The sequence below is a fragment of the Etheostoma spectabile genome, chromosome 10, assembly GCF_008692095.1.
Source record: "Etheostoma spectabile isolate EspeVRDwgs_2016 chromosome 10, UIUC_Espe_1.0, whole genome shotgun sequence".
Lineage (NCBI taxonomy): Eukaryota > Metazoa > Chordata > Actinopteri > Perciformes > Percidae > Etheostoma > Etheostoma spectabile.
In genome coordinates, this window is record NC_045742.1 from 8,885,239 (window position 1) to 8,894,377 (window position 9,139).

Consider the following 9,139-nt stretch of genomic DNA (forward strand, 5'->3'; position numbering starts at 1 on the left):
TCGGCTCGCAAGCCCAAACAAGTGTTTGTGGCGTGTCTGTTGTTTTGTTACCGGTCTAACTAGATCCGGTGTGGTGGTGTAGTATTTCTAACGTTACTAGTTGTTGTCACAGCATTTGTGGGATTGGCGTTAACACCGTTAATAACGTGTTTAACTGACAGCACTACAAAATACTAAAGGGCACATACAATTCTTAGTCCATTCTAAATACTGCCTGAGCTGCACCCCATCATGTAATCGTCTTACACTCAACAAATATGGATGTAGCCTACTGTAGCAAGGGGTGCACATTCTAAAATTCTAAACTCAGTTAGAAATCTTTATGAAAGATGTTATTTATGTTGGTGGAGTTTCCATCAGGTCTGAGAAATGGTGTTGGTTTTAATTGCTTCCTTCCAGATTTTTATCATAGTCAGAAAAAAATGTCCTCTATCATGTGGAACTTTCTATAGACAATTTAAAAACTGATGCATGTCTACAGCTTGCTGCCTTCTTGGCATGAATTTTTTTTGGGCCAGTTTTTCAGCAAAGTGTTTTTTCAAAGTGGACTATGAGCTGAGGTGCTCCATGGGCATCAGTGTGTAGTCAAATATTTACTTGCCTTACAGCCCACCACATTTGGAGAAAACAGTTTGTGTCTATTTGGTTTTGGTAAGTGTTTAACATTCTTTACCAGTGACTCGCTTACTTCAGCTGGAATCAACTGTTTCTAGTTAGCTAGACAGCTCTCTAAACCCTCACATCTTCCCGCAGGTAAACAACCACATGTGGACTGGCTCATGGGAATTGAGACATCCAGCACAATGCAGTGCTATATTTCCACAAGTCTTCTTTCTCTCAATCTGCAACCATGAAATCCTTTTTGATCATGTGCAATCCCTACTCAGTACCTGGCTGCTTACCATTTTCTCCACACAAATGTCGATTTGGCACAAAAAATGCAGCAGACATGATTCTGCTTTACATTTGCGAGCTGGACAAATTGGGCTAAGATACCAGCTGTTTAGCATGGGAAGGCTAATCAGTTTAGCCAAATACTGAGGATTATGCAGTCAAAGAAGAGTTGTTCTCAACACAATATACTGCAGAGGACAACACATCTGCTGTTGGTTTTCTTATCTAAGCTATTTCCTCTTGTTCATTCTGGAAGCTCGTCTTAGCCTTGTTATTTGCTCGCTGCTGTTTACCACCGGCCTGTTGTGAAGGAAGTGTCCAATTAACTGTGGATTTGGTGGCATGTGCTATCACGTCAGGGTTCCCAGAGTCTCTCGTCATCTGTGAGCTTGTGTGGCAGGGCGCGATGGCTTCAGGCCAGCAGTTTTAAATCACCTCCCACAGCTAAATGTACTGCATGTCTGCATGCGATAAAAAGAAAGAGATGGAGAGAGTTTTAGATAGACTCAATGTTAAAGTGTCTGTGAGACAGTTTGTATATACTGTATATACTGTGCTTAACATTACAAAATCATAAATTACAAAAAGAATAAAACACAATGCATTCTTTCCATTCTTTTCATTTTATAGTCATTATGTGACTGCGTGTCATGTCACTTTGTTAAAACATAACAATGCAAGCATAAGGCATGCCTATTGTTTACATGTTTTTCCATTCATATGTGTCATTTTGACAAAAGTAATTGTCTACAATGCAGTGCTTTATTAAAAGCAATCACAGACACTATGATCTAAGGAATATGCATGTATCGGTATAACCGATACAGCTTCATGTTGTATTAATGTTAATTGGTTATGTGAATTACAATTTAGGCTTGCTACTTTGCATTTAAAATATTGTTTAACAAGTATTTTGCAATAAATAATTCAGCACATTGCATGCTTTTACTCCACTTCAGTATTGCCTAGACTTGTTAGCCCATACTTGGCCGCCCATAACATTTACCAAAATATTCAGTCAAGGTGATTAAAAACTATTGCACTTAAAGTTTTAAGGCTTCCCAACTGACTTTAAAACAATACAAGACACAACATTTAATTGGTGTTTAAGTGATCCCAAATGGTTTGGAAGTAAGAGCACTTGTCTAAATTCCTTTAATCAATCATCCAAAATGTCTTACTTCAATCTATGTAGTCAGACTGATTTGTTTGTGGGATGTCTTTGTACAAAGCAGTAGCTCTATAGCAACAACCGCTTTATTTAGCTCAATAAGTATTTAATTACAAGCACTAATATGTGTAATTGTTTCTAGACAGCAGACTGTGAAATTGATATTAAAAGAACCATTACTTCCTCAGATTTCTAAGATCATAAGGACCGCAGCACTGTCTGACATGTTCCCATTCAAAACTGGGAGGACTTAAAAAGCCTCTCTGGTTTTTCTAATGGTAGAGCAAGAAACACTTCTTGTATCTTCAGGTTAATACAAATGTCTGTTGGGGTTCATCTTGTTCAAATTGTTGATGTTGGGGAGTACTGTTGTTGTTCAATTAGGAGAACTGCTTCACTTCTACATTTGACACTGTGTTCTATAACCCTTGTGCTCGGCTTGATGGGGTGGAGCAGGCTCCGTCTTTAGTCTTCTCTCTGCAAAGTGTTCTCGACTGGCCTCATAAAACAATGTCCCAAGGTTCAGACACTGTTGGAGATGGACTCAGACACAATGTGCTACAAGCAATGATGCAATAAACCTTTGTTTAGGGAAGTACTCACGCAGCTACACTGTGGTGGTCACTGAGCTCTCAGCATGGGGCCAAAGACAAGTATTTTTCTGTTCCAGCCTTTTGTAATCTTTTCCGAGGGATGTTTTATTTGACATTGTCACTGGCTCTTACACATTCTTCTGGCCAAATGTATTGTCCTTGATTCTTTTATATTTAATTGTTGATTAATTTATTATGTTTTTATTTTTTTCATTGTTAAGTCTGGCAGTTGAATTTGCCTTCATCTTCTCTTCTCCATCTGTTTGTTTAAAATGCTGACATTTTCCTGACTTTGTTTTTCTTTCATCCCAGCTGTGTGCGTAGAGATCTGATTGCAAAGATGTACCCCTGACCAAAAAGTTTGCGTTATTTCTTTGTGACATTTGAGGGATCTTTGAACTAATAACCTTTGTGTTTTTATACTGTCTACGCTATTCACTTTTCGCGTTTGTTTAAAAAAGTAGGCAAGCTGAATTTGCTTTTTGTCTATTCTGTTTTATTCTCTTTGAAGAGAGACAGATGAAAAGGAAGATGGGGGAGGGTTAAGATCTTTTATCATCAAGCTACTCCAGGCAATATGGATAGGACGCTTGCAGTGTTTCAACATGCACATGTAGCTGAGTTACACTTGTCTAATAGTGTCAAAATACTTGTCATTTCTATCAACCACTCTACCAGTCAGTTGAAAATCTTATTTTACTCTGTTGGTTATGCCAATTATTTGCATTAAAATGTAAATTACTATCAAGCAATAATGATATATTGTATTGTATGTTAAAAATATTTTTGAAACACCCAAGATAAAAATGGAAAGGTGATAGTGTCCCCATTTTTGAGATAGCAGACACGTTCAATTTTTACCTGAAGACAAGAAAGAAATCATAGCATTGTACCAAGGCTCTTAGCAGTTCTCACCATAATATTAATAGCTCTATATTTCAGACACTGTAAAGGAAGATGACCATTAAATTCATATCAAAAATGCATACTGTTATTCAAATTTGTCACCTTACTGCTTAATAAAAAGCTGACACTTTAAGAGGTAGCTGCATTTGTTTGTACAAAATACAACCAACAATGTAAAGATCAACAGGCTACTGACAGACATGTTGAAATTTGATTCATTCAATAAATTATTATTTTTGTCTTGAATCCACCAGCCATTTTCATTTGCAGCATCCTCAGCCTTATTGGTAAGATTCCTAGGAAAACTCAACGTAGAGTAATTTTATTCTCCTCAAAAAAGGTTTCCGTTTTATTTTTAAAGAAGTATACAACAACTTTCTGTCTTCCGCAGCTTCATTGCAACAAACATACAAAAAACATTGCAACTTTTATTGCAATTTTTAACAAAAACTCCCACAACATCAGGCATTTTGGTAAAGTAAAGGAATAACTCCTGTATTCACTAAACATGCATCCACAAGAATAACCAGTGCTAATGTGTAACTTTTAAATTGTGAGTTCAGTCAGTGCTGGAACATACTTGGACACAATGTAGTGACTATTGTTTTTAGTGCTCCTTTTTGTGCATGCAATTAAATTGAGCTTTGGATCAATTTAACTGGGCTTAAAAGCTTCCTTTGGCATGTTTTTGTCATAAATTGAATTGGATGCACAGACTTCGACATGCCCTTCATATTTTGGTACATAATGAAAGTGCTGCCAGGGGCTGGGGGCTGAGTAACACTGCTCAAATGATGACTGCAACCCTGTCTTGAGTCTGGCTGACTTCAGACCCTGAAACCCACTGAATTGAAATGTGAAATAATTCACGATAGAGGATGTTAAGTCTTGTCATAAGTCCAACAGGGAAATGGCGGGGTACTATTACATAGGCTTACGGAAACAAGTTTATTGCACACAAATTCTGTAGCCTGCAGGGCTGAACTGAGAGGCAAAAATTACACAACAGAAAGCAAATTAAAAATCCGGTTGTACCGATACGGATGAACTAAAAGTAATTTAAAGCTTGACAATTTCACCTGTTCAACTTTTAAAAAAAGCAAGACATTCACAGCTTTGGGTATTTACGTAACAAGGACAAAAAGACAGTGAATAAGCATTGAAGTGATTTGAGCCTTTTTGACAGCGTGGCCTTTTGTTCCTGGCGAGGGCAGCTAGATTGAATTGATCTGACTTTAGAGCCCAACCATTTATCTCGGTCAGTAATGTCTGATCTGTGGCCGTCAAGCGGAGACAGGCTGCTTAAAGAAATAAACTGCTTGAAGAGCTAGGCAGGGGTCTACTTTACCTCTCTGTCATGGCGGAAACATTTCCTTTACTACTTATGTATTTGTTTCTGTAGCAGCCTGGAGCCCTCCCGTATCATGCCTCTCGTCTCATGCCCTCCCGGGTGGTGCCTCCCCCGAGCTTTGACTTTTTAAAATAAAAGCTAGCAAGCTTTGACTTTTCAAAATAAAAGCTTGCTTCTGGGCCGGTATGTCTTCGTACTTTGGTGTTTTGCATGTTTTATGGCAATCATGCTAATGGATATTATTTTGAGTGTATGGCTGCAGCCTGCAAACTTTAATTCCAAGGTCTGAAAGGCGCATTGCTAAAGTATAGGCCTCCTCAAATGTTGTGATTGTACAACAACTGTTACCAACACAATAAGTGATCTGTATTCATATTGTGGAAAAATTCGCTCTTGAAATACAAAAAAAACTAAATACAGGATTTTTTGTAGTCCCTGTTTAGTCAGCCAGACAATTTGAGTTATGGTTTTGTAGAGACTGTGGAATTTATCAAACTGAATTAATCTTACCAGCACATAAACACAAAACGGCTAACTCCATCATGTTAAGACATCTGCTGACAAAAATAAGTGTATTCATTAGCATGATTGCCCTACTCTTTAGTTCAAAAACGTCCAAAACACCGTACGCAAGTACGAAGTCATAGCAGACCAGATGCGTGCTTTTATTTTCAAAAGTCAAAACCAGGGGATGGCACCAGCCCAGAGGGCATAAGACAGGAGGTCTCCAGGCCACAGCCATACCCAACTAAATGCGATAGTAGATTGACAGTATATTAATATTAATAATACAGTGGTTGTTTGTCATTTTTCAAGCAAACATAGTCAGCAAATATTCTCAACTAATTCTCAATTGGGAGAATTTGCTTTATTTCTTCCTTATATTTGATGGGTGACTGGATATTTTAAAGTTGTATACCATTGGTCAAACAAAATAAGCTATTTGATGATATTACCTGAAAGGGAATTGTGATGGACATTTTTCACTATTTCTAATAATTAATTAATCTAGAACATAATTGGCAGATTAAAGGTAATAAAAGTAAACGTTGTAAAAATGTTTTAAAAGGGTTACAGTTTCTATGATCATTTTCCAATGTGATTTGGGTTCCAATTGAAGAAAACCTCTTAGCCAAAATAATTTTCAATGAATTTGTATTGCAGTTATAATATAATATTTAGCAGACAAATTTATCTTAATTTTCAATCAATTTAAGCATAAATACACGCATAGGTTACACGATTAAATGGTGAAAAATAAATAAGTAAATGCTCCATTACTTTCCTCTAGCGGCAACAGAAGGTTGTTTGGTCCTGCAGCCATATTTTCCTTGGAGATTTTCGCTTTAGTTCACCTCTCTCCAAGGAACCCCCTGGAAAAAAAATATAAAGATTCTATTGGCACAGTTGCAGCTCAGCACTGTCACTCCAATTTGGAAGGATGTTAGCTGATCCTTTTGACCGTGTCTTCCACTACCTGGGCCATTTCTAAGCCACAGATGATAATCCTCAAGTGGCCCCCATTAAGTATTTGCTTCAATTAAGCCACACTCATTTTGCTGCAGCACAATTGCTCTGTACCACGGCGCACAAATCCTTCAACAGTGGATTAGGCTGATTAGTGGGTGGGATAAACTAGTAGCATTGGTAAGTCAGTAGAAGAGGTGAGCATTTCTTAGGTGTCAGCAGCTACTGCTCACTGCATCAAACAATTTGAGTTCAAGGAAACTAAATTGCATGTGAAATTATACAAAATTTTAAGCAACAGTAGATATGGCCTATTTAAGTGGCTCAAATGTGGCTTAGCAAGTGGAATCACTGAGCAAGCCGGTACTGCTGAACTTGGATATAGTGTGTAAATTCCTGCTGGCATTAAGGCTTTTAAGACATACACTTTTTCTTATCCTCATCCTTTCATAATCTGTTATGGATCCAGTTGCAGTATGGGTGAGTGGCTGGATATGTTTTTTGATAAAAATCTAATGGCTTGTAATATTGACGTTACTATAAATTGTCACACTAATATCAATGGCATTATATGTGAAAGAGTGAAGGTATGTACAGTGTGTAGTAATGAAAAAACAACACAGTCACACACAAACGCAAAAACTAACAATGTTATAAAGAGTCTTTAAGATAATGTATTTACATAATAAAGGAAAGAAAAAGGTGACAATCAGCACAAAGAATATTCATAGGTTTTACTAGTATAATCTTCAACAGAACTAATCCTTAATTTGCAGATTTGAAAGTTCAGTTACCTTAAATCTATTGCCTCACTCAGCACTACAACGTGCATTATGAAATACTAGTTTCTGCCTTGTCATGTGTTTTGAGTTGCCTAGTTGCTGAAGTCTTCCAGTCAAAGGAATGGATTATATTGATGAACTTTCAAAACCTAGTGAACACATCATTTTGAAGCATGAATGGTGCTAGCATATTGACGCCACGGCGTCAATAACAGCACCCTGATGAGGTGATGGCCAGTGGATTTGAATGCCTGTGCGCTTACTGAAATACCTTTCAGCAATCATATATGTTAAATTCTACCCATCATATACCTCATCCCATCCCATGGTCCCATGACAAGGTTTTGGATGCTTTTAGATGGGCGTTAGTGGTCCCCTAATAGTATATCTGAAGTCTTTTTCCCAAAAGTCAGCCTTGACCAACTGCCACTTTGCTCATTTGAAAGCTGTGATGTCTCTCTCTCATGGGTGGGCCAACTTATATGGGTGGGCATAGCAGAAAAAGGGGGAGTAATCCAGATCCAGATTTCAGATCGGCCCATCTGAGCTTTCATTTTCTTAAAGGCAGAGCAGGATACCCAGGGCTTGGTTTCCACCTATCACCATTTCTAGCCACTGGGGGACCAAAGGCAGGCTGTGGGAATGCAAATTAATGATAAAAAACCCCTCATAAAGTGAAATTCTCATGCCAAGGGACCTTTAAATCGCCACATTCATCACTATCCAAATTGTTTTAGTATACAGCATATAAGGCTTTTACTATCATTGCCATGGATTTTGATCACTGAACCTTAGCTTTCTAAACCGTGGTAGTTTTTCTTTTTCACTGTCTAAGGAAATTATATTCTTGAACACAAATATTTACAATGATAGCACACTATCAGTATCATGATCATTATCGCTACAACTTAAAAGCATTGACTTGTTTATTCACCTTTTAGTTTTTGAGTAGTTTTGGCATCCTAAGTGTACCTTTACAGACCATGAGTGCAGCCCGTTGGGAAGATATACTGAGTGACAAGAACAAGTAAAATGTTGTTTCACATATGCTGTGGATACATTGCAATGAGTTACCAGTTTAATTCCAGCTGCTTTACGCTCGACTGAACGTCCTGCCCTTTCCCGCTCAATGAACAAGGCTGTCAACCCAGAGAACCACTGTGAGCACAGGCAGATTAACCAAGCAGTGTTTAATGGAAATGAGTGTAATGTTTGCTCAAAAAGTATCTGTTAGTTGTCACTATGCTCTTCTGTGAAATAAAGAGGCTTAAAATGTCTTAAAAGTTGTTGGGTTTAAAGTGTTGCCTGTAAGCTGTTGCTCATGTGCATTTCAACAATGTGTCAGTCAGAGAAATAAGAGAAAGTAAGAGAAATCTAAGTCTGCACCCATAAGTTAAATGGCATGAGCCCTGCAAATGCTACTCCCTTGTTTTCACCGACTCAAATTATGGTGTAATGAGCCATTCTCTGGCAGCTGTTGAGGCAGAGAAATGATCAAGTTGACCAAGCTAGGCAAATTATTTGCTTGCTTGGTTTGCTTGGATTCTGTGCATATGTCATACAGGTCTTTTCTTGCCTGCTATCGTGGTATGGTTTAGCTATAGTAATGTTCTTCCTTGGACTGACATTTCTTCAAGGATGTTTATCCTGGATCACTGGGCATTTGTACTGGCTTATTCGTGAGCTCACTCTCCATGTCTGCTCTGATTTGTGTTTCTTTGTTTTCTTTCAGACCCTGAAGTAAGTGACCTGTGAATAGAGTTTCACTGGACGTTTTCTAAAGGACTTCCTTGCTTCTTTAACAGTGTATGAACATCTGACATTGGGAAGCCCAGCAGGTATGTCCAAATGAATTTATATATTCTTGTAATTAGAGATGATGTTGCCTTTTTATTTAAGTTCGTAAGTCAGGTTTAGATTTAAAGGTCAGTTTTGAATTTTGAGAAATTTAAATATAGCCAAAAAATCCACAACA

The 9,139-nt window shown here is 37.8% G+C and overlaps 1 protein-coding gene across 3 annotated transcripts in view; it reads left to right on the forward strand.

Moving 5' to 3' along the window:
• lingo2 (leucine rich repeat and Ig domain containing 2) overlaps positions 1-9,139 on the forward strand; it is a 265,572-nt gene that overhangs the window by 68,012 nt on the left and 188,421 nt on the right. For all 3 annotated transcript variants that reach the window (XR_004333757.1, XM_032527565.1, XM_032527564.1), the window contains one exon: positions 8,897-9,002. The gene's annotated coding sequence lies outside the window, so the exon portion shown is untranslated. The remainder of the gene's footprint in view (positions 1-8,896; positions 9,003-9,139) is intronic.